Source organism: Cyprinus carpio, chromosome B6 (assembly GCF_018340385.1).
Source record: "Cyprinus carpio isolate SPL01 chromosome B6, ASM1834038v1, whole genome shotgun sequence".
Lineage (NCBI taxonomy): Eukaryota > Metazoa > Chordata > Actinopteri > Cypriniformes > Cyprinidae > Cyprinus > Cyprinus carpio.
Window position 1 is genome coordinate 8,002,762 of NC_056602.1, and position 27,371 is coordinate 8,030,132.

Consider the following 27,371-nt stretch of genomic DNA (forward strand, 5'->3'; position numbering starts at 1 on the left):
CGCCAAAGAAGGAGAATAGTTCAACAATATTGTGCAATTGTGAACAATGTTCTATGTTTGAGAATTCTGTGATTTCTTAGTTTTCTAAGATCTATTTCTTCTAAAATGTTTGGTTTTCATTTTAGCGTACATATGATTTTGACACGCAAGACTGTATAGAGGGTGTGAAAACTATTTTGTTGTGCACATGTTTCTAACACACAAAACTCAAGTCAGTTATTTTTAGAAATTTTTTATTTCTTCAGTTTTATAACATAGAGAGAGTAAAGCAAATGAGTGGGACAGGTATCCTGTATAGATGTCTCATTTTTGAAAGCATGTGTAATATGACAATATACTGATACTGAGAACAAGATATTGAACACAAAATGGCTACATCATATAAACAAAGAGTGAAAAGACATTTCTCAAAGAACAATCAAAAACAAGAATTGAAAAGCTTATTGTTACAAAGCAGGAAGTTTTTTTTTTACAATACGTCACTAGTCACACTGCCAGTATATGTCAGTATATGGCACTATACAGTCCTCTTTGATCTGAATGGAGCTTATGAAGCGATTTACAACTATGGTAACAGAAGTAAATTGGCCAAAACTTTTGTTGTTGTTCTGGAATCTGTTCTTCAACAGACAGGGGCATTCAGGGGGAAAACGTAGTTGTGGTTTCGGTGTCCAGGCCGACAGAGGATCTTCGTTTACCACAGTGGGTGTACATGAGGTGGGGGCTCTGCTGATACATCCCAAGTCTTTCAGTAGCTTCAGGAGATCATTGCGAAACTTTACCCCAATGAAGGCGTACAGGAAGGGGTTTATGCAGCAGCGCAAGAAGGCCACGGCTCTGGTCACATCCAAAGCGTAAAGACACGACTCTTTGTCCCTGTTGCAATCTTTGTTTCCTGAGTGGTCACTCCCATGACTACATTATAGGGTAGCTGACTGAACACAAAGACAGATACCACTGCAATGATGACCTTGACGGCTTTATTCCTCTCAAAGTTCTTGGCTGGATGAGGGTCTTGATGATACAGATGTGTAACAGAACCCCATGACAAAAACGTTGGAAGTTATAAAAACACCAGGACCATCTGACTTTTCCGCATCCTAATGCGGTAGTCTTCATAGTTGTGTTGCCATTTGCTATACAGGTGCCATTAATGTTGATTTCGGAGAACACCATGTCAGGTACTGAAAAGATCCACCGCCCATCACCCAAGTAACCAGAGAAGGGGACACCTGTCCAAAAGGACCGCACTGGAGCGACACGCGATGAGCAGAGAGACGGCCTTTTGTTATGGAGAAATAGCGATCTGCACTGATACAGGTGAGAAGGAACATGCCGTCTGAAGAAAGCGGACCTTGTAGATGGTGAACATGGCCTTGCATGGATACACCCCCCAAGTGCCACTGGCTCATGAAACTAGCTGCCCAGAAGGGGAGAGAAATTGCAAACAGCAGGTCAGCCATGGCTAGATGTGAGCAGGTAGGACGTCAGTCATCGTCTTTCAACCTCTGAAGTGAAAGGATAGGTTAGGATGACCAGAAAGTTTCCCACGAGGGCCAGAAGGCAGAGATGATGGTGTAGATGGTGGGCAGGAACCAGCGCGGAAGGAAAACGGTTGGAGCCTTTATCGCACATTATTTCAAGATCGCTGAATCCACCGTCTCTGTGGAATACTCATTCTCTGTTGTGGAATTGTCTTGCATGTGGTATTCAGCAGTCACATTGGACAAGCTTTTCTGAAATAAAGGTAATGCAGATGCTTCAACAAAAACCATTCAAGGAAAACGGTTATCATTATCCTATAAATTTACAATCCCTAGACAGTCACAGTCTGTACATGATTCCAGTTTTATAATTAACTGTGTAAGTGTTTGAAAAAACCCATTCTGCTTTACAAAGTTGGATTTTAAAACTAGGTGTGTAGGCAAACAAGCAGTCCTCCAGAAAGTATAATGAATAGTTCTCACAAAAAATGGAAATTCTGGCATCTTGCAATAAGGTTATATTTGTTCTACATTAGTTAACATGAACTAATAATGAAATAAATTCTTCTAAAGCATTTATTAAATTAGTTTAAAGGGATACTCCACCCCAAAATGAAAATTTAGTCATTAATCACACTTACTTACCCCATGTCATTCCAAACCCGTAAAAGCTCCATTCGTCCTCGGAACACAATTTAAGATATTTTGGATAAAAGCCTGGAGGCTTGTGACTGTCCCATAGACTGCCAAGTAAATAACAGTGTCAAGGTCCATAAAAGGTATGAAAGTTGTCATCAGAATACTCCATCTGCCATCAGACGTGCAATCTGGGTTATATGAAGCGACGGGAACACTTTTTATAACAAAAATAACGACTTTATTCAATAATTCCTTTGTCAACAGTCTCCTCTGTGTCTCTCCATATCACGTATGCTGTTTATGCTCTTCTGTGTCATCTGCGCCACAAGGATGCGCTGTTTCTACGTGTATTTAGCTTTGATTTGAAATAAAACAGTGCATCCTTGTGGCGTGGATGACACAGAAGAACATTTCTCTGATGGCAGATGGAGTATTATGACGACGACTTTCATACCTTTTGTGGACCTTGACACTGTTATTTACTTGGCAGTCAATGGGACAGTCACAGGCCTCCAGGTTTTCATCCAAAAATATCTTAAATTGTGTTCCGAAGATGAACGGAGCTTTTACGGGTTTGGAATGACATGGGGGGTAAGTGATTAATGACAAAAATTTTAATTTTGGGGTGGGAGTATCCCTTTAATGTTATTTTCAACATTTACTAATACAAATAAGTTGTACCTGTTTTAATATTATTTAATGGACCTGAGCTAACATGAACTAAAAATTAAACAATTAACATTAACAAAGATTAATAAATACTGTAACAAGTATTGTATTGTCATCACAAGATCATGTTAATTTAAGCATTAACCAACGTTAACTAATGGAACCTCATTGGAAATTGTTTACGATTTACTTGTTTCTGTAGCATATAAAAGATGTCAGTTTCAGTCACCATTCACGCTCACTGCACGCAAAATGTGCGCAATGAAAGTGAATGGTGACTGATTTTTTCATTCACCCTCAAATCTCCCTCTGTGCTGCACAAAAGCATGTCAGTCATAAAGGTTTAGAACTATGAGTAGAGCAAGTAAATAATGACAGAATTTTCATTTTGGGTGTGAAACTATATTCTCTGATTTAGAGGTTAAATGAAAGTTGAGTGCAGTTGTCTTAGTTTAATTCATGATTTACCTTATTTGGCACGACCATATCAGCAGCAAAGGGCAAAAAAAAACTGTCAATAAAAAAACGCAACGTGTCAGAAAGTACACAAAATGATAGATTTCATTAAATAAAAGGTAAAGAGAAAAAAATAGAACTAGATCCTTTCTCTTCTTTGACCCAAATCCTGTACATTTTTATAGATTTGTAAAGCTATTTGAAACATTTAACAGCGTTATTCAACATATTAATTTTTAGGCTTACCGGTAAAAGCAGCATGATTTAAGACTTTCTCTTTGAATGTTTCGCAAGGACTGCTAACAACACAGTGACTACGAGAGCTCTGCATCTGCTGTGTTAAAAAGGTGAAGCACCACTTTCAACTTTGAAGCCAAGACCAGAGGAAAGGGTTTTCACCACAGCCTGCACCTGTTTCAAGAAACACAACTTCATTTCTTACCTTTGAAATAACCATGTAGTTGTCCTAAAAATTTATCCTATTTTTAAATACTTTCCTGATGTTTCTTAAAATTAAACCAACCAGTAATAACTAAAAAAAAAAAACAAATTATCTATTTGCAATCTTTTAATATTTTACTGTCTGTGTATAATTTCTGCTTTAATTTCTTAAACATTGTGAGTTTAAACAAAATAGTCATTTACTAGACACACAGATACACCACAATACTGTGGCACAATGTAAAACAGCCTTTATACAATGTGACCCAGATAGGGTATAAATTTAGATGCTATACCTTTATTATGATGACTCCATATATAATTACCCACTAAAAGAGATATAATTAGTTTATTTGATGGTAAAAAGCTATACACTAGTGTGTGTGTGTGTGTGTGTGTGTGTGTGTGTGTGTGTGTGTGAGTTTCAGTTTGTTTGTGTGTGTGCTTGTGTGTGTGTGTGTGAGGTATCATGCTCTGATTGCTCTGTATTGCTCTGATTATTCTGTATGTTTTACCAGTGTATTACAAGTTCTGTCAAAATCCTGAACACAAGTGCAGAACTACAAATAAGGGAGACTATAAAGGAATGAAAACAACAACAACAATTCATTTAACTTGCTTTTCCCCCACTTCTGGTTCTTTAAATTTCCTTGTCCTCAATCACTGGTCAGACCCCCCACCCCCACCCCTACATCAAGTTTCAACTCTGCACAGGTACACGCAATGCTGCACTGTGCAGCTGTGGGTTTGTGTATACACTTGCTGCCAGGAAAAGAGGCCTAAGCAGGAAGATGTGTTTCGGCCACAACTCAGGTAATTGAGTGGTTGAAAGAATTGTTGAAGTTAGGTTCACACAAATGGTGAATAAACCTCACTGGTAGAATCACCTCTGTACACTTACCTGTTTATACAGAAACCACTGGTGTTTGTGGGGATGTTTTTTGGGTATTGACTGTTTAAGTGGCCTTAAGTGTTGAACTATATATATAATGCATGCAGTGGATTAAAAAATATGTCAGAAAAATTAAGAATAAATAAAAAGGTTACACTATCTGGGTAAAGGCAAGACCATTTGTATACTTTAAATGGAGTCATGGACTGTTTGTAGCTATCAAACTTTGAGTTTCATCAAAAAAAAAGATAAAAGAGTAAGAAAGAAAGAAAGACAAAAGGAGCACACATCCCCCACCCCATAATCAAAAAGGAAAAACAACACACCAATGAAAGTCCATTTTCTAAACCACCTCTAGTAAAAAAACAAACCAATGCATGTTGTGACACGGAAAGTTTGCCAAAGTGCACGCAAGCGTGTGCACTTTAAAATCAGTAGCCTATGATCACTGTTATATGCAGTATATCTCTATATCGGTATGGTCACTATAACTCATAGAAGCTTGAAAGAAAACAGTTGACGGTGATTTTAATAAAAATGTTAAGATGTAACTTATCAAAACCACAATACATTATTTTGGTATGTCAAATGGTGAGAAATCTAAGAAACCCAAGACCGCTTTGCTGATTTTAGGGTAACTTGTAAAACCAAAGAAATATCAAGAAGGTCTATAGCTTTTTAGGCATTTACTAGCTATTACTATAAAGAAGGATTTCTTATGTGCATTTAAATTAGTTGCAAATTACACATGAAGAGTTTATTTGCAAAAAACAGATAACTTCAAAAATCATGTTTTTGATATGTTATCTTGTTTTTATTATGTTTTATTGGGTTAGTTAGCTGTATTTTTTAGTTATTTTTACCTAATCAAAATAACCCCACTACAGTTTGATTGAGATTAATTGGAATGCACAATAAAAAACATGATTTTTGAAAATGGTTAAAAATGGAGTTATCTGTTTTTGCAAATGAACTCTTCATATCCATTATAGAATTCCAGTATATAAACTATTATTGGGTGTGAGTTGAGGCAAAGCTTGCATAGCTCTTTAGTAGTTTAGTGCCAGCATCTCTGTTATTTTAGCAAAAGCACATTAAAGTTAAATGCATCAGTATTTTCAAATGAATATTTTGACTGAATTGTATAAATACATTGAATATTGCATACAACATTTTAATCAGAAGAACAGTTAAGTGATGAAATACACTTCTTAGTGTTGTACCATGGATGTAAGCACAAAACTATCTTTTCTTATTTTCATTTCAAAGCAAGTTCTTAGCTGTTCACTGGACATATTCTGTGAAATATTAGTAGATTCTAGAGTTTGGGGTTTTCATAATTAACAGCTAGACGTCCTTAAGTTACCTCGGACCGTTAGTCAAACTACTCACTGGTGTGTACAGGAAGCTGGGCTAATCTTGTCTGCACTCTGACATATACCCTTTTTCCCTCACTGGTGTGTTCATCTCATAATGAATTGTTTATATACATGGATATAGCTGTAAAATTTCCCTTTAGACACTGATGTGTTTTAACTCTTCTGGGAAGTTTCTTAGTCATGCCTTTGCTTAATCACGTATGTTGAAAACAAGGTTTTTTTTTTTTTTACTCATGAAACTCCCACTCAAAGTCTCTGCTTTAAACTTTTAGGAACTTGCATGGAAAACAAAACCTTGCAGACCTTCAAGAAATTGACATCAAGCCTAAAATAATCTACTTTAAAAAAAAAATTAAGAAACAAAATACGGTTTTCCAAAGTGCATGCGTGTGCACTTTAAAAACGGTAGCCTTGATCACTGTTAGATATAGCTCTATATCTGTATGTCACTGTAATTCATAGAAGTTTGAGGGAAATAGTTGATGGTGATTTTAATGAAAACAGTAAGATATAACTTATTAAAACAACAATACATTATTTTGGTATGTCAAATGGTGAGAAACCTAAGAAACCCAAGACTGCTTTGCTGATTTGAGGGTAACTTGTAAAAGCAAAGAAATATCAAAAAGAATCTACAATTTTTAGGTATTTACTAGCTATTACAATAAAGCTATTACTACTCAGAAAAGTCAGTTTAGTTGATTTTAGTTATCTTTTCAATGAGATGGTGGTAAGATACCAAGCAACTATACAGCTAACCTAGAGAGTAGAAATAAGATCACTGATAAGATTGTGGTTAAGCACAAAAATGTATGACGGAAATAATCCTGGGTTGGAACAAGAATCACATTTCAAACAGATAACTCATCTTACCCACAGTGTTTTTGTAATGTAAAGTTGCTACCATGCCATTCACCATTGGATTCCATGGTCTTTTTAAATGGACAAAGACCAGTTTTTAAGCAGTTTCACATTAGTCAGCTTCCATAAGTCAAACTACTCATTAAACCGAATAATGATTTTTGTCATGTGGTTCCTCTGTGCTCTTCAAGGCACATTCTAGGAAAAACACACACACACACACACACGTTTGTTTTTGTGAATTGTGGGACATTCCATAGGCATAATGGTTTTTATACTTTACAAACTGTATGTGCTATTTGCCCTACACCAACCCTATACCTAACCCTACCCCTTACAGGAAACTTTGCATTTTTACTTTCTCAACAACAAAAAAAAAAAAAACTCATTCTGTATGGTTTATAAGCTTTTTGGGAAAAAATGGGGACATGGTTATGTCCTCATAAGTCACCCTCTCCTTGTAATACCTGTGTCATACCCATGTCATTATACAAGGTTGTGTCACTGGAGATGTCACAAACACACACACACACACACACACACACACACACACACACACACACACACACACACACACACACACACACTTTGGGTTTCCAGGTTTTATGGGGACATTCCATAGACGTAATAAGTTTTATACTGTACAAACTGTATTTTCTATCCCCTTACCTTAACCCTGCCCCTAAACCTACCCCTCAAACAAAACTTTTTAGATTTTCCAAAAAAAAAAAAAAAAAAAAACTTTTTTCCTCATGGGGACCAAAAAAAAAAAAAAGTCCCAAGGTCAAAAATGACTGGGATCCTATTTGTGTAGGGACATTTGGTCTCCACTAACTTGGGGAATACCAGGTTCCAACAACACACACACACACACACACACACACACACACTGAGATAGCAGGTGTCTAAAACATCTTGTAATATAAAAGCTTTCATTCATCTTTTATTAGTGTTCAAGATAAGTCAAACCAACTATAAAATGTCAAAAGATATTACAGAACATGAAAATAGGCAAGGAGTATAATCATATGGATGTAAGATAATTATATTTAAAATAGATGTTTTTGTTTTATGATGTTTTTTTAAGGACATTCAGATGGTTATCAATATGTAACTGCACATGTCTTATTCATATATAAGGCACACTTAAACAGATACCACATTTATCCATTCAATATTATCAATGTGTGTCATTTTTTTTATGATTCTTGTCTGCAAAAATGGACTACAATGTCTTAAAACAGCATGCACTTGTTAAAAAATAATACAGATATATAACATAGAGTAAGTATTGTGACAGGATGTTTGAAAAATGTGGTTACTGCAATGTTCTGGTTTCTTGTCACCTTTTTTTAAAAAAAAAAAAAAATCAACTGTTGTTATTATACTGCTCACTGCTTTTCTCCAGAATGTGATGGAAAGACAAACATCCTTCTAAATGTCCTTGTTGTTTATCAGCTTGTACATTCTTCAGATTTAGTTAACAGTAAATTCAGCTCTTTTTGATTTTGTTGGTACACTGATGTTGTCAGACAGTTTTAGCTAAAGCATTGAATTCAGACACCAGTTCTCTTATGGAAGTGATTAGTTAGATTAGCAGTTGTGATAACCATTGATTAACTGTGTCTAGCTAGAGTCGCTCGCTTGGAGAACCCAAAATCATTCTAGAACACGGTTGTAAAGGCAGACTGTCAGTACTGAAATCCAGTGACATGTTCACTAGACAAACCCAGGTCCTTCTCTGGAAGTGGCATGAGAGGAAGCCACTGAACAATCTCTTAAAAAGTGTGGATGAGTTGAGTTGTGTTGATGAGAACACCACCGCCGCTAATGCTAATTTAGCCACCACTGCTGACCATGCTGGCCGAAATATCTCCCCTTACATCCAAGCCGAGCTTTTGCAGGTCCAAGCCCATACTGGCCAGCACCTGGAGCAAAGTCATCTCCTGTTGCGTGGCCTGGTCAATCAGGGCTGGACAGGTTGGGTTGCACTGTGGCCACTGGCAATTATCGATGAGATGAAAGGGACAGCCCTTTAGAGGCGTTTTGCTGTTCTTATTAGCCTCCTGAAGACTTCTGTCCCAGCACTGCAGAGCATGAGATGGAGCAGAGGTGACGTCCCCCTTGATCTGGAAATCCGTCCAATTACTGAAGGAGAGAAAAATTAGGAAGCACAAAATCAAAATAGACCTACCTTTACTTTCTGAATGGATGTTCATTAATTTTCCTTTTTAATTCGGAAGTGGGCTCTGACAGGAAGTCTCAGTCGCAAGTGGTGAAGTGCGTAAGTGCAGAAAGAACAGAAAAAAATGTGGTGTTGTGTTCCTGTTAAAGAAATAAATAATGCAGCCTCGGTAAACATAAGAGACAAAAAGATTTTCAGCATCACCATATTATTAAATAATATTCTCCTTTAAAGGAATGTAAGAAATTAAGTATAATTACAGAATATAACTCTAAAAACAACTGCAATTCAAACAAGAATGTAGAGGTCTTGAAATTCCCCTCCATAAGGTTCTGCTCAGTAGTAAATTTTAGTTTTTTAAGTGAGATTGTGGTGAAATTGAAAGCAACAATACAGCTAACCTAGAGAGTAAAAATAAGATATCTGATAACATTGTGGTTAAGCACAAAACTTTTTATGGACATAAACATTCTGGGTTGGAACAGGAATCACAATATTACTGTTTTCTCTTGATATTAATAATGTAGCTGTGGTGAATTTTGTATTTTTTATGAAGTGTTTTCAGGGTTTTCAATACTGTATTTTTGATCAAATATCTGCAGCGTTTTCAAGCATAAGAGGCTTCTTTTGTTTATATATATATATATATATATATATAGATCTATATATATTTCCTGAAACTTATGGAATCACAAAATGAATTGTGGTGAATTAATTTACCTGCATTGACACTCCCAGTTTCTGTTAATTTATCAACTACATTACATAATTAACAGAAACTAAGAGAGTGTATATAGGTAAATTAATTAACCATACATGTTTTGGGGGAAAATGCATATATATATATATATATATATATATAATCAGCAGTAGTCTAATCAGTCTCTTTATAAGCAGCTACAGCTCTGCTGTAAGTTTGACCTCATCATGTGTTTCGCCATGGTTGTGTTTCACCTCACAAATCATCCACCCCCACTGCTCTCGATCAGCTGAGCTCATACAGTGGGCCATTAATTAAGCGTGAAACCATGAGGTGGCATTTTGGTGACACTTAGAATGCATCATGATGGACGAGTGCTCAAATGCAGGCGTATGAGCTCACCCATGAGGAGTGTGTCTCAGGGTGCCTGCGAGTCCTTACCTTTTGGTAATCAAAGTGTGGGAAAGACAGGAGGGGGCGAACACGGCCCTAAAACAACATACAGTAGAACATATTTATTATATATTATAATAATGTATATAAAAAATACTTTTCATGACATGATCTTGACCTGACTGTTAAACTATTTTGCTTTTTTGGAGACATATTTAGGTAGTTTAAGTGATATACTAATATAATATGTCAGTGATGCACTCACGTAACATCTTTGAGAGAGTTTTTAAACTCTTTTCCCAGGTTCTGCATGTAGGTCCACTGCTGCTCTGAGAGTGACTGCCCGCCCATATAAATGTTCTCCACTCGTAACTGTTCCTCATCAAACAACCACTGCACTACAGTTCTGCTCTGAGAGTGACTGCCCACCCATATAAATGTTCTCCACTAGTAAGTCTTATTAACATTAACCACTTCAGTAAAGATGTTTTTATTCATATCAAACAGATGGCACACCCTCACCGGGTTATGTATGAGTACAGTTTGTGTCCAAAAAAAAGCATTGCCATTCCTCGCCTCTTTTATACTGCTGCTTGCACTTTTCTGGAACAACACCACCCCACAGCCTAAAAGAGACATAATATCACCAGAAAACTGATATCAATGAAGCAGCACATTTTGAGAATTCCTTTATGTCTACAGGAAAAATGTGTAGGATGAGTTATACACTGATGTATACAATAAGCAATAGTAACATTGCAGCTGGCTTTAGAAATAAACAACACATAATGTTTTGGAATTTTTTTTATCCCTTGTGATTTTTATTATATTGAATGTGCACTTGTAGTGAAGATCAAATATCAAAAAGTACATTTTTAAAAATCTGTTCTTACAGATGAAATATTATTGATGAAATATAGGGCCAGTTAATAAACTTAAAGATATACACATCCACAACTTTGTTTGTTTACCGACCTTAAGTGCACTTCTAAAAAAGTGCACTTTATAATAATGTTGAATTAAGAGGGTTACTTTAAAGTACATTTTACTTTTATCATGATTTAAAAAAACCACATTTTTTAAATAAAATAGAAAAATATTTTTATAAATTATTATAAAATATTTTTTATAATATTTTTATAATTATTTTGATATACTAACCTTATTAAAGCACACATAAAGTACTTACATTAAAGTTAATATTTACATTTTAAACTTAATAATTTCAAATGTGTAATTACAAATATATCTAAATAAAAATTACATAGAAATGACACATTTAAGTATATTTAAGTTTAAAGTATATACCATAAATGCTTGTCATTACATTCAGCAGTACAATTTTAACCATATTTCAATTACAGTTGGAATAATTATATGAAATTTAATATAAAGTACTGAAGTCCTATTTAAATGGGTCACTTTACCGAATTCCTTTTTTTATGGCATCCACAGGGGTGCAGGAGGCACTGTCTGGACATTCCGGAGCTTTTTGCTGTTTACTCTCCAGAAACCAGCCTGAGTCGACAAGGCCGCGCACCTGAGCATCAGCCCCCAACTGCTCCAGAAGACTGGATACCTTATCAATGTTCAGCAGCACACCTGTTCCCCCAGCACTAACGGAAAGAAAAAATAAGTGCAGTCAATTCAGTCCCAAAATATTACCTTGTAGAGATCAGTGAAACTACAAATATTGTTCTGAATATCAGATGGCTTCAAGAAATGCTTTGGGATAACCAAACAAAACATGCTGCTAACATTGGAGGAATCCTCAGAACTTGTTTTGCCTCCTTGGCAGGCCATATATAGATATTATGTCATTGTCTATAGCATTACAGGCTGCAGTAAACATTTTTATGGTAGACAACAGGATGTGTTGAAAATAGTGCTTCGGTCAGTGTTGTGGTAAAACTTAAGGGGTGGTCCATGGACGGGAATAGGATTTTCATGGTACTCCAGATGGCTCTGTTTTCAATTGTTCATAGCATCTTGTTTTTAGATCTGCAGCAACAGGTGTAATGGGTCTCTAATGTTGTCTTTGTTTATGAGTGAATTCAAATCTAATTATGGGATTTATAATAGCTATGGTTCTTGGATTGTGGAAACAAATAGCAGAAAAAAAAAGAAAAAAACTCTGAACATTTCTTTCAGGCCAATCATTGAGGCAAACTCACTGTACCTAAGGATTAATACTGTTAAGTAATCTCTCTTTTACGATAAATGCAGCCCATCATTTGAGAAACATATACAAAATAGATACAAACCCAATGTCATAAGTATTTTTGTCCAAACTAAAACAGTTTGGTAACACAACCAGAGACCTCACCTTGTTCCTGCCAACATCACAACTTTGGCTTGTTTCAGTCCTTTTGGGGCAAGATCTTTGATCACTTCCCGAATGATTTGAGATCCCATGAAAGCATATTCTGCGGTGGAATAAATCATTAATATTGGAAACAAAAAACGTCAATAGTCTCACAAAAATTATCTCTGAAAAATACCTGTACCTGTTTCTTTTGCCTGTTTGGACTTTAATGCTGCTTTGTTACCACTCCACACATCACTTGAACAATAGGGAACAAACCTGTTCACATCAGATAAGATACATAAGTAAGTTAGATGGTCAATTATAAAGCTTATATAAATATCACTCTTGAATTTTTCAAATACTTACACAATATTGGCATTATACCAGTGAGGATTTTCATCAACTTGTGTTGACAGTAAACCACTTCCTGCAAATAATCAGGTTGTTTTCAAAAAGAATCACAGAAGTATGGCTTGCAACACTAGCTAGAAGAAAGCGAGATGTGTTGCTGTGAGTGTGGTTAATATCAGCCTACCTTTGCGTGTCTGTGGCCAGTCAGCTGAGCTCATAAGTCGGGGGATAGTTTATCTTGAATCGCAGGTCTCTTTGTTGTAGCAGCACCAGCCACCTAAAAGAAAATAATTGGAATTAATTTTCACATTATCCTTCTTTTGTGCAGATTTCAAAAACGTACACAGCTTGGACTGTATTGGCACAAATTTACAGTGTTTTACTTTGTTTCAAACAACAACTTGCAGTAGAGAGGACCAGCTTTTGTTACCTATATTATTTTAAAATTTGTTTGAATTAGTCGAGTCACAAAACAGCACAGTGTACAGTGAATTTGTGTCAGCTTGTTATTTTGACAGGAGTTACACAAGTATTATTACAATTGCATGTAAAGTAAGTTTGCTAACTTTCCCCCTCTCCATTTAAGTTGCTTCCTCTTGGCAAGACTTTCCAAGTAAAGAGAGAGAGACATTGCATGATTTATGTTTACACCTTGTTCTCCTTCTTGCATTGTTTAATTTTGCCATGTCTAATTCAACATCGCATGTTACTTTTCTTGACCAGTGACACTATAGGTCTTCATGACTTACTGGTTAACCAACGTGATGTGACATGCTCCAAAAAAGCAAAAAAAAATGACATGTCTAAGAAGATGACCAGCCTCAAAATAACGCTGAGCACTGCATTTAAGCCTGCTGACCTCTCTCGACAAAATTAACTTCGTTTTAAATACTCACCTTCCAAAAATATCAGCCATCTCTTACTTCCTTTGAACTCCTTTAGGTAAAAACTGGGGGCCACAAATAATATAGATGGTCTAGGGAACATAGCCATATGAGGACATTTACAAAACTGTCAAAGAGCCAATATTTAACTTAACATTGCAACACTGCAACAATTTTGTTCATTTATGATTTGCCAGATGTCCTTTTTTCCATGACATTGAATGTTTAAATATTACCAGTTACTGTATCCTCTGGGATTCAAACCCATGACCTGTTGCTCTACAAATTGGCCAAGTTTATGCACCTCTGGCTAAGCAGTGAGGATGTGAGTGCTGTGTCTTACCCAGCAGCAGTAACCATCATGCATGTCACTAATGTGTTCTTAAGAAAGTGCAGCTTCATTTTTCATCAACAGGCTTGTTGACAGATGCGCTTTGTTGGGCGGTTCCACGACCTCCAGAGTTAGTTTTCTTTACTGGAATCGCCAGCACCTGCTAGCGCAGGGTTTGGGTCATCTTCAGGGCCATGTTGGGCTTGTCTCTTTAGCCTGGCTGTTAGGCTTCTTTGCAGGTTTTCCACCTGGCTTGACATTGCGATTGTTGTTCTGACAAGAAATGACTCCCAGCAGGAAGCAAGGAACATGACATGACACAGAATATTCATATCAAATCCGACAGGACCACCCTAGAAAAACCAAATGGAACAGTCTGTTATGAAACTCCAAAAACGATTTAAAGCAACACCTTCATTTTTTTTTTTATCATGAAAGGCCCATGTTTTGAAAAGACACTGCTTTTAAAATTCATTTAATGATTAATTCTGTCACCACCAATGACAATTAGAAGTGATCAACTTTAAGCTTGATCAACACTCACCCTTCAAAGCATCACTGGTCCTGGTCTCCGGGCGTCTAGGAGAGCAAAAATCCTCAGGCAATGCGGGAAAGGTGGTTTTTCGAATTGATGCTATGCCTGCGTCCTGAAAAGAACGAAGAGCTTTGTCTTTGGTGTGGTCCGTGCTAGATTTTATAGGGCCTAACCATATGGATTGCATTTCTCAACAATCCCCTCCCCTTTGAGCTGGTGCCAGCCTCTGGCTGCAACCAATGACACACCAAACCTGGACTTGTTTTTTTAATGGACGTCTCATGCGAGGATCAGAAAAGATAACATGCGCTCTCCCCCAACCATATTTCAAAGGACATCCCCCTCCCACCTAACTTAGTCTCACAACAAGCCTTCACGCGCCCTCGCCCTAGAACGGGTCTCGACTTTGATTCGTTTAACACCTTACATGGCTTGAAATACCGAATAACCCTGAGGCTACATGGCATGTGGCTCTAGGTCCATTGGAGCAGACCTCATCCCTGTTTCACTCTAATAGGGAGAAACTCCTTCACTCATTTGAATAATAATCCTATGAAAACTCTATGATATAATCCTATGAAATGATCATTCAGAAAATTGCGTAAAGTCTTCTCAAATGTAAAGAAATGGAAGTGAGCGCTATTGTTCCCAGATTTATGAAGTATCTGCTGGATTGATCGCACAGGGTTGCCTTACATAAGCAACAGTCTAGGGGGGGGGGGAGACTGATGCTGGTCATTATCCACTCTGCTTATCAATCACTTTGATAAATGTATATATGTAAATAATGATGTTATGGAAAGTTTGCTACATCTTTGGAATAAGAGACATGAATTTTGCGTCTACACCTTTGGTATCAGGAGACCTGTCTCTTTGAGTCTGAACCAACTAGAGCGGTCATCATCTATAGTATAGAGCACTGTCCAGGAGCCCTCTTTTTTGACATGAGAATTTTCTAAAATATTATTGGTATATAGTGGTGACGATTCAAGAACATGTATCTAAAAATTGCAGCATATAACCGAGACACTCAACAAGAATACAAGAATTAAAAACTATATGAAATTCATTCAGTAACTATTTTATAAAATTACAATATAGCACGCCTTCAATTGCATGCCACACAATGATACTTTATTTTCCAAAGCAGTGAAAAAAACCATGATAAATTACAGTACGAACTCAAATGCCAACAGTTGTACAATTTAATCTTGCACAAAATAATGACCTATTAATTTAGAAATAATTTACAAATTGCAAATATAAAAAATAAACATAAATAATAAAAAAATATAATATAGGGGTGCTTACCTTGACTTCTAGGACAAGTTGTCAGACTCAGATAGTTTTTACCATTCATTGTGTTGGAGCGCACAAGTCTACAGTGTGCCAGATGAGGTGAAAGTATTTAGACAAAAAATGTCTAAACAGCTAATCAAATGACATTTCTGAATTTGATCTACTGAGCTGAAAACATTCTTCATTCTTTCCTGTATTTAGAAAACGCATAGCTGCCGTTCTCTTCCCAGAATTCCATTGCAACAATCTCGCGAAGCAGACCTCACAATGCAGAAAAACAGAGAAAAAAAAGGGTGTAATCAGCTTCAGCTTTTTCTTGCCAATACCACAGCCAGAATGTTTTGAAAAAAAGCTTTAGATGGCATTGCTTGGTCTTTTGTTGTCTTGATATCTGCTTCAATAGATTCTTTCAATAGAAGCTGGCAGTAAAGATGCTGCAGATGTCTGTGGGTCTGAACTGCAAGTAACTCCGCTGCACTGACCAGAAGTGACACAAAGAAGAGCAGACTGCCCGTCTATTGTTTCATTTTTAAAAAGGAAACCAATCCCATATCACTGGATAATCGTGTGGCCAGCGGAGAACTATAGGACTTCGGTTTTTGTTTTGGAATGTGTTTTCAAATGTACAGCCAAGGTCAGCTCCCATGACATTGAGTGCCTCGAAAGTGGTCTGAGTTTCCTTTCCTTTGTCTGTGTCTGTTTTGTCTGTGTGCTGCATTTTGAAGGTCTGAAGAGTGCATTTCAGCTGACAGGCATCAAAGCATGCCGCACACCTCTGAGAACTGTATAGATGTGATTTTCAGAGCACAGTAATGCGTAAAGGTCATGATCTTAAGGGATCATATCATCTAAACATCTAAGCTGAATGCTTGCGACTTAAACATCCACAATTTACACACCAGGCAGTTGTTCAATGCATGTAGATCCAAGTTCATCTGAAGCTGGAGCTTAGATTGAAACCATGAGAGAAATAGAGATCATTAGAAAAGCTTTTGATAGTTTTTGATTGTCAGCAGTGCTCAAGTGCACTTTGTAATTGAGAGAAATATATATGCAAAGGTGCAGGTGATTTGCATGCTCGCTGGTGCAAGCCCATTTATGTGTGGTAATTTTTGCTGAGAACAGTTTTTGTAAGTTTTTTTTTCATGGCTGTTTGTCATCAGCTTTGACATCTCTGGGCTTTGATTTATTGGTGCAAAGTGTGAGAGGCCTACCAAAGGGAAGAGTGCGCTGAAGCAAGCATTATGCTGGGCATGACATGTTAACCTTCTGTAAGCAGTCAACGGGATTGATGGTCTTGGCACGCTCCATAGTGTAATAACAATAGAAAACAAGTGGCACGATTTGAATTTTGAGGTTCCACGGCAAAAGTGTGACTCAAAAGTCACTTTCATCATGCAAGAACTTTAACTCATGACTTCACCCCAAAATGAGTCACATTGGAGTCAATGGCATGTGTGCTTACTAATTCTATTACCTCTATGGTATGCACTGTAGATATGATGAAAAAATGAATTCTTTTCTTCTGAAGAACATTGCAGGTGTGTAGTAATATGCATTCCTGAACATTCCTAAACCTGCCATGTTGCATTGTTCTTTGACTTCAGTACTAACAACCGTGACAAAATTTTTTGGCTACACTTTAATTGTAAGGTGTCATCGTTACAGTGTAATTATATACATTTTAAGTACCAAGTCAATATTAGTGGATGGTACTTCCTATATGGTTGGGGTTAGGATTGAGTGTCTGGTTTAGGGTAACTTGCATGTAATTATGCATAAGTTATTGTGGTTATAATAGTACGGGCATGGAACATGGTGTAACAAGGACACCGTAAAATGAAGTGTTAGGTTATGCTAATTTCTTGTGTTGCTGGCCAGTTAAGCAATGAGGCCAAACATTACGTAAGGGTGGTTAGGTCAATAAATGTTAATATAAAATCAGTGTTTGCCAATACAATAGAAACTCCTTTCCTGTGTATCACAGCGTTACATTTTATTGGGATTAATCCTAATTTTGTGTCTGCAGAAAAGCGGCCTATTTTATGAGCTAATTCTTGAAGTGAAAAAAATCCTTTATATATACAGTTTATAGCATATATATTAATTTCTGATACAATTTGTTACTGGGATTCTGCAGTTCCTGTCATCTTTTATTCAATTACTTAAACTAAATTGTCAAATAAAATGAGTATGAGCGTATTTTATATTTTATAAGAAAAGTCATTTTGCATAATCATTAAACTATGATCTAGATTTGTTTTAAAAGTAAATGCACATTGTTCTTACAAAGCCACATCTTTCCTTTTCTCTTACCCTACACCACTCAATGTCTGAAATGTGGCAAGAGCAAGACACAGTCCAAACAGTGGAGAAAAAACAGATTTTGGGCTTAAAGGGTTAGTTCACCCAAAAATTGTTTCCCAAAGATGAGATGAAGGTCTTACGGGTTTGGAACGACATGAGGGTGAGTAATTATTGACAGAATTTTCATTTTTTTGTGTGAACTAACTCTTTAAAAAAGGGGCCAGCCAGGAGGAGAAAGCTCTATCCAAATATATTTATTTTTCAGCAGTCTACACTACATATTTTACAGGGGCAGTGCCTTGCGTATCCTAGGTTACAAGTGTATTGTTCAAGTGCACAGTAGTCATCATAGGATTGCCTCCGTGGGATTATCAGCACAGATTGTACATTCTCTACATAAAACTATCTAAATTCTGAGACCTGATGGGATCCATCTGTAAAGAGTTTGTTGGACCCTAGTTGGGTCGTGTGGGGCCTCATCAAATGCTTGGGCAAATAGCTTGAGAGCCGGCAACAAATAAGACAGTATGAGGCAGCAGCATGGCCTTGAAGTATGCTGGTGAAGGCCCACATCCTGTCAAGCCCTTGATTACTGTTCTCTGAGGGTCAACGCCACCCCTCTGGGGACCTCCATAAGCTTGCCCCAATCTGATCTGAAACACAGCCGTGGACGGTGCCAACACAAATGTAGGCTCCCCAAAACAATGTCATGGACTTACCAGAGAACAAACATCTATAACATTCGTAACATATGCTCAACCTGTTGTTTTTTAACAACGGCAAATGTACATAACTCCCCTAATCATGCACTCTACTAATGGCCTGGTGGCCAAGCTATAATGTCACAGTTTCGGTTAGTTAGTTTAGACATGGAGTTATATTTAATATAGCTAAAAATATGAATATACAGAAAATTAGAATATTTGTGATTACAACCATACCCATGATCTTATACTGTGGCCCAGTTGCATAAAATGTTAAAGTTAGTCATCTTAATATTCTTATATTTTTTCTTTAAGCCTGGTCATAACAATAATTATTATTATTAGGTAAGATGGTTAAATAAAATCACAGATTGGTCTAATCTAAGTTGAATACTGAAAAATAAGATATTAGTCTTAATATAGACTATACGAGGCTACGGGTTCATGTATGTCCCCTGGTGGGATTGTTTTGGTATTGTTGTTGTTGTATTTGTTGTTTTGAGTACAGTACTGTCGCCTATAAAATCAGTGTGTGTAACTATTTTTGCGATAGTAAAATTTAAGAACAAACCACTAAGAATGATTAGAATGGAATAAACACAGAATGTTTTGAGGCATATCCACATATAAAGAATGGAACTGTTGTTGAGACATTTCATTGTATGGACAAAAAACAAGAAATCATTACAGGTTTGGAAGGTTTAGAGGTGAGTAAATATTGCAGATTTTTGAATTCATGTGTAGTGCTTTAGTAACGCAGAAACGAGTTAAGTGGTAGTAGAGGATATTAGAGATATAGTTCATGACGTACCACATAACAGAGACTATGGTTTACGGTAAAACAAATGAGGCCGACAAACTTTCAAACCAATTTTTTAAATAAAAAAAAAACGTTACAGAGAGATGTGAGCAAGAGGACGTTTGTTTAAATTTATAGTCAGTGATGCATTGGATGCCTTTGGTGTGGCCACGAAACGAAATGAGCTGCATATGAAAGTTTGTAATGGATTTTTTGTGTGGATTTATATTACCATTGGTGCTCAAAATTTACAGCAACAATGTTTCACAGATACAGAAGCCATAATGTTTTTGAATTTTTTAAGTTTGTTTAGTTGTTATGTTGATTTCCTCCAATATAAAAGTGGATTCCTCTGAGAGGTGTATTTTAGGGGGCAAAGCCTTTTCCAGACACATAACAGGTAGATGGGGATCCCAAAAACAAACACACCCATTACCTTATGCAACAAACATCAGGTCTGACTTTATGAATTGAAAGCCAATGATCTAATGCAGTGTTTGCTCAAAAACTATTCTTGAAAGTTTAAAAAATAACCCGCAAAAAGGTTGGCACTTATTTCACACACTGTTAGCTGGCTGGAAATTTTATTGGCTGCTGGCAGACAATGTTTTGTGGTTTATTTTCCGAGTGATATTTTAATCAAGAACATGTTAGCATTTTTGCCCCAAAGTATACCAGTTTTTTTTTCAACTTGACGGAGCAAATTGGTTGCAAGAGTTCTGAGGTATTTTTCAGTTGTGGCACACCCTATGGGTAGAATGAATTGACATGGCTTGTCATGCATCTATCTTCAGAATGTCCTCTTATATCGAGTTGTATTAAGGTTTCTTAAATATGGACTATATATTAAGTCCACTAATTAAAATAGGCAATCCCCGATTGTTTCATTGGCTTATGTATTTGCAATGCTTAGACGCAACTTACATTCTTTTGATACAACTTTTTTGTCATTAAGATCTTGAGAAGGTGTTCTTCCCAAAATATCATGCAAATCGGCCCACGGGAGATAAGATCTTTCTGCAAAATGGCTGGAAATAATGTGTACAATAATGCCCCTTATTACAGCACCACTTAGTGTCAAAACAGATCCTGTCAAGTTTGGGGTCTATGTGATTTACATGTCTCTGACTCTCATACACTTTTTTAGGGCAGAGAAGAAGAAAATCAGAACAATCATCATCAAACATCAGAAGTTACTATTATATAAGCCATCTGCCATGTTGGATGAAGAGATCATGGCATAAAAAACTCAACACACTAACAGCCTGTAAATTGAGAGAGATTAAATATAGAGTCAAACATCTAATGATAGAGTATAGTGACTTGTTGGTTTTGTATTTCCGATGTCAGAATGAAAATGGTAAAGACAGAAAGCTCTCTCGCTTCTGTGGTTTTCTGTCGGCTCTGAACACTCTGGGACATAATTGTATGGGAAAGCTTTATGGTTACTTACGTATTTGGGGTGCTGCAAAACAATGGTGATTGATAGCTCCCAAGTAGGTTTGAACCATGGGCGCCACTGAAAAAGTTATTATTACTTAGCTTTACTGGCAAATTAGTTGCTTTTGTATCCTAAATAATCCTATGCTTAAAAAAAAAAGGATCTACTCAAAAAAGTTCGAAGTTCAGGCACATAAAAATACATGTTATGGTCTATGACAAATGGGTAAATCTGGAAGTAAAACTGGTGGAATACAATATGTTTATTTTATTTTTCTTTTTTAAACAATCCGCTTTTTTTGTGTGTGAACACACTCTGTGCATTGACTACAAATTTTTGGAATTTTTTCTCTCTCTGTTCTCTTAAACAGTGAGCGATAATTATAGTTGTCGGTTTTATGGTGTTACTGGTATTTAACAACCTGCAGCTTGAGCGGACTCATCACTTCATGCTTTTATGTTTATTGGTAAATTTTTTGTCACACAATCTGGATGCCAAATATGCAGTTCAATACTTGTTGTGCTTTTTTAAAACATCTTACATCATGCAGTGAAAGCTGTCAGCACTATTCATCGACAAACAGCGAATAAACCCCTGACTCACGGTGGGCTTTAAAGTAAGAATGTGCAATTCTGCTGTCGTTCTCTGGAATAGTCTGTGTGAGAGAATATGTCTAAAACAATATATGTCAAAAAGAGTGGGGGGAAAAAAACAGCAGATGAGAAAAAAATGAGATAATGCGAAAAAAGATTTGTTTATATTTTGATTATTCATAATGAAATTGAAAGGTGAATAGCACAAAACCATTAAAAAACTGTCAAGTCAAAAAAAAAAAAATCTACATATCAAAAAAAATATCATATAAATGATATTTTAATAATGATTATTTACAGGCTTATGTATGTATGCATGTATTTAATCATGTATGCCATCTAATGTTCCCATAAATTAAATATATTAATTAACCTCTTAGCTTATACTGAATAATTAATAGTCTAACAGTATAAGCCAAGACATTAATTTAAATTATCACACACACTGAAATCTGACCTATTGTGTGCTTTGGAAGAATGAAACAATCTAATTGCCATGGCAGCAATGTGGCATCTCAGATAAGGTTTGACAGCTGTCCTTTCGCACAATGCATATTCTAACAAAAAAAACCAAATCAAAGCACTGTTGTTTAACCCTCTTCTTCATAATAACGTTTGAAATGTATGAGTGTTTTTTGTGCAACGGGATCTAAACTGGGGGACCTGATTTTATGATTTATGAACACACACGTCCTCACTTTTTATATATGTGAAACTAGAGCACGGCGGTAGTTTTTGTCTCAGGGTGCTGTCTGGATGGATGGAAGGTGATGGTCATCCCCGAACACTGACCATCTGATCCAATTGTGGAGGTGGAAAACTGCCTGGTTCATTGGAAAAGACAAACTGGCTCAGTTCACTGAATCTCTGCTTATAAGTTGTCAGAATCTTACATTCATGTCTGTCTTCGGGGGTAATTCCTAGACAAACAAGTGCTGGAATTTAGTAGTAGCAATGTCAAGGTCATTGATTTTATTTTTCAGGTCATCCACTATCTCTATTTCTTATCAATCAATTCTGACACAAATGTTCTCTGAAGGTCTGACCTTCATAGATTTTTCATAGAGCTCCATTACATCTCTTGCATTAAAGCGATTTTTTGTGCAGAACACAGAAAAAGATTTTTGTTTCCCATTGGCTTTCACTGTGTTTTTTTTTGTCCTTACAATGGTAAGTTAATGGGAACACAAAAACAGGGTTTAGTTACCAAACAATTTTTTTCAAAATACTGTCTCTATAATTTTCATATATGTTTCACAAAATAAAGAAATGCATATAGAATGATATGAGGGCAGAATTTTCATATTTGTTGGGCAGGCTATCACTTTTATGTCCACCAAGTGGCGCCATACAGACAAGATGCATGATAGTATGCCTTTCTTATTTCATTACTTGCAATCATTTCAATCTTCAAGTCACTTTACTTGTAATTTATTCACATATATACACTTTTTTGTCTTGATAATGATGTCATGGTTTTATTTTTAAGCCACTATGGTTTCTTTTAGGTTTTCTTTTATAACCTGCTTGGTCAAAGGTGTCCTCTCAGCTCAAAATAAAATAAAACAGTGATTTTGTGACAACACATTTATTTGGACCAAATAAACAGTTTTGTGAGACAATTTTTTTAATTACAAAATTGTTTCAAATGTTAAAGGTTGTCGAGAAGTTTACTTTTTAGAATCACCATATCAAACTGACCATAAACTCTTTTTCAAAATGTGCTTTACATAAATTTCACCTACTTACTTACTGTACATGAATTGGCATAAAAAAACAAAATAATATTTACCACATCATGCCATTGTTTAAAATGACTTTTAAATACGCTGAGAAATATAGAATAGCAGCTTTACTACAGCCAGCCTGTAATAGCTGTTTCACAAGAAGGAAAAATCCTGGTACCTATAGTTGAAAAACAAGTTAAAAAAAAAAAAAGACTTCAGATTTTTTTTAACAACAACAACAAAACTAAAACATACATTTCATATGAAGCAAACCAACATATCAAAACTCACCAGACCTCAGCATCATGCTCCCAATCCTGTGTCATGAATGTTCTTTTCAATCCATCACGAAATTCATTTAAGGCAATAACGCTGATAAAATTAAAACCATTAAGTTATATGTTCTCAGTGTGAATTTTAGATAGCTTTACCTTTTTGCATGTTAGCTGTAAAATAATTTTTGAAAGGAGTGATGATTTTAACAATGCTGTACTATAAGTGTGCCAATGATTTAGTACGGGTATAAAATACACACATTACCTGTAGTAACTCTGTGTATCTCTCTGGGTCAGCCTCCATTAGTAAGTTAAAAATTCGGATTTGGCTGTTGTAGTGCTCTGAGATGCTCTCCCCTACCACACTGCAACAGCTGCATGCCATAGGGGCCCCTTCCTTACCCAGAACGAGCGAGCAGTACAGGCCCCTGAAACCCACAGACGGTTAGAAGCAAATTACTCACAAAGCATAATGCAAAAGCAAGTAACATAAACGATCAAAATAGTTTATAAAACATACCTAATGCAAACACCAGAGCAATATTCCATAATGGCAACAATAATGTTGGTCCCCGACACCCGATGCTTCTCCAAGGACTTCTCATTACTAAAACCTTCCATCCAAATGCATTTTCTTCTTGTCCCACATATGCTGCAAAGGACATTCAGTTCAGTCAGTCCAGTTACTGCAATTAAAACCTGTAAAAGTGCATTTAAAGACTAATGTTCAGTACCTGGATTAGAGGCCCTGTTTTGAGTTCTTTCCAAGAACTGCCATCTGCCCAGCGTAGATGCGATTGGCTCCGTACTCTCCTGCATGATCAACCCTCAACATACTGTCCAGCATGGCTTTCTCCCCTCCTCTTCATCACGTGGTGGAGGAAGGGGACACTGTATCTTCTGGGATTGACACTGAGCCATTTACTGCACACACATACAAACAAAGAAAAAACTCTGTAAGAAAAAGAACACATTCACTTTGCCTTGAAATACACTAAAGCTTGAAAGCCTTGTCACTGATTATTATTACTATGCCTACATTAAAATAATAGTAATCACTTTACTATGAAACAGCACTATTTTCTCACAAACAACAAACTCTCAAAAAACTACATAATTTTGGACCAGAAAACAATTACATATTAAATGTAATGCTTACTGTGCATTGTTCGGTTTAAACAGAGTAACAGGGTTTTATACCTGTTTTAAAATAGATATGTACACAATTTTAACATGGTTGAAAAAAAAAAGTCAAACAGAAAATAATAGAACACCTAGATAGGAAACCTAGATAAAAAAAAAAATCGAAAATTTTTTCTGAATGTTATGCAAGCAATTCCACAACTAACCACTTGTTGAAAGGGAAAAAAAGGGCATTATTTTGTACCGAGTTAGCAAAGTATACATTAGGTTATTAAATAATGTGTCTGAAATTATCGTGATTCACATATCACATATCTGCAAACAAAAAAAAGTTATTACTTTTATTTTAGCCCTCATCTGCAGTAACTATCTGAAATATTGAGAGAAACTTCAAATTTTCCAAATAAAAAAAAAAATCATGTCACATAAATCCAAAACAATCTAACCTTTACAAATCATCTAAGTTTTGACTGTTATAATTACTATGTTAAGGGCCATCACTACGAGCTATCATTTGAGCAGTATTTACAGCTGAAAGTTCGAAGAAACTGGGTTTTCTTGACATCAGTGTGAAGCAGCTGTCATTACATACACGCGTTTACCCTCTGTTTACAGCACGACAGTTCCTCGCGCTTGACGGACAGAAAGCACGACTAAGGTCCAGTCTCAAAGCACACTGCGCGGCTCTCTGCATGTCTAGAAATATACAATTATATAATACAAACTGTAAACAGAAAAGGTATATTAACGTTGAAGGTTGTGGCGCATATAAGTGACGTCATCGCGTCGCTAAGTTCGTGCACGTGCAGACGTCGGGTGTTTGTGTGATGTCGGTGGGCTTTATGTCCCGAAGAACTTTTTTTAAAGACAACGATAGCAAACTAAAAAATCTTTTTGTAAAGCAAGGTATCACAAAATATTACCTAATGTGTATTATAGGTATTATAAAACTCTTCGGTATTCCTCTTAACGCCCCATAGGTGGCACTGTCACACAAATGAGTCCAACAAGTCTTTTAGTTTGGTTACTAAATGTATGGACTGAAGCAGTACAGAATACATTTCTCAGTAGGGCAGCTAAACTGTCCAGCACCAGCACATTTTCCCACCTGATTTGGGTAGTCAGTGTAAAAATTTCCCATAGCTAAATGTTATTCCTATAGACTTGCCCACAATTCCTCAGTGATGCAATTCTGTGGCATAGCTATACAATGCCCTTTTTCTTTCAGGTTAAACTTCTGGCCCTTTGGTAGGCTGTATTTCACCCTTTGTAATTAGTTGGAACATTCTAGTAAACCAGTAAATTAATTTTCAAAGTCACTTTTTCATGGTGTGTAAACTGTAGGCGTCCAGTTTACATGCCTTTTGGTAAAGTGTAGAATGTGATTTTTCATCCAAGTCGGCCGGTAAATTCCATGGCTTCTGTAGCTATGTCTTAGATTAAGACATACTTGCATATATTTCACCCTGCAGTGATAAAAATGGAGCCTGGCCATCTGAAGAAAGAAGGTGCTGACTGCTATGGAACTGCGACTGGCATTAGGTAAACATTGAACTGTAGGTAGAAGTCGCCCTGTACAGTTAACGCTGTGAGTAAGTTATGGGAATTTAATGCTAGGTCCCAACATTACAAGACAATTTCAGCTTTAAACAGCCTTTGAAATGGAGTATTATGTAATGTAAAAAATGTGAGGTCAAACAACTGAGAAAACTGAACTTTAAAAAGGAATAGAGTTTTTTTTGTCCTCAGGAAACAAAAAAAAGTAAAACAGTGTTAACACTTGTTATATTTTTAAAATTAATCTTTATTTAATCAAGATATGTAAAATGAGATATCCATCATTCCGCGGTGTAGTATATTAAAGTAATGCACAGATGTTTGTGGTTGAAGCTAACATGTTATTTAAGCACCAAAACTATATATTTTATGACACTGATATTTGACATCTTTAGTGTAGTTTATGATATAAAGAGGGCCAGCTTATGGTATTACTCAGACAAATATTATTTAAAAGCTTTAAGTGAGTTTTCAAAATCTGTATCCATTGATATGTCAACAAGTGTGGAAAGAAGTAATGTGTTTCATGTTTGTTCCAAGCCTTCGGGTCAGACAGCCTTAGACATAGCTGTGGTGGAGTAATGTCTAAGAGCTCTATGCAAAATTTAGTTTATTTGTTTTTGCACTGATGAGAGAGACATGACAACTCTTGCTTTAATGTGTGTCAAGGGCCATGTGATGTATTCATTTTTTCAAAATGTTGGACATACGTATACATCAAGAGTATAGTAAGTAATTTTATTAGTAGCTTATAATGCATTTAGTGATTGAATATGTCCACATTTTGAAACATCCCTCTTATATGCCTGCGCCACAGTTAAATCACTGGTGAAAAATAATTGTGATTACTGTAATTTTGAGATATTACTAATATAATAAAATGTATAATTAAATATACTTTCTTTGAATGCTTCTGGATGATGTCCATTGCTCAATACATTGAAGTACAACCTCTGGAATCTTCTTGATTATTTTTGAGGAGCAATGTGCAATTGTCTTACTAGATATTTAGACTGAA

The 27,371-nt window shown here is 36.2% G+C and overlaps 3 pseudogenes; all 3 read right to left on the bottom strand.

Annotated features, from left to right (window-relative positions):
* Window positions 1-579: 579 nt before the first annotated feature.
* Window positions 580-3,705, bottom strand: LOC122137593 (annotated as a pseudogene).
* Window positions 3,706-8,047: 4,342 nt separating this feature from the next.
* On the bottom strand, window positions 8,048-14,305 carry LOC122137644 (annotated as a pseudogene).
* Window positions 14,306-23,531: 9,226 nt separating this feature from the next.
* On the bottom strand, window positions 23,532-25,490 carry LOC122137594 (annotated as a pseudogene).
* Window positions 25,491-27,371: the final 1,881 nt, after the last annotated feature.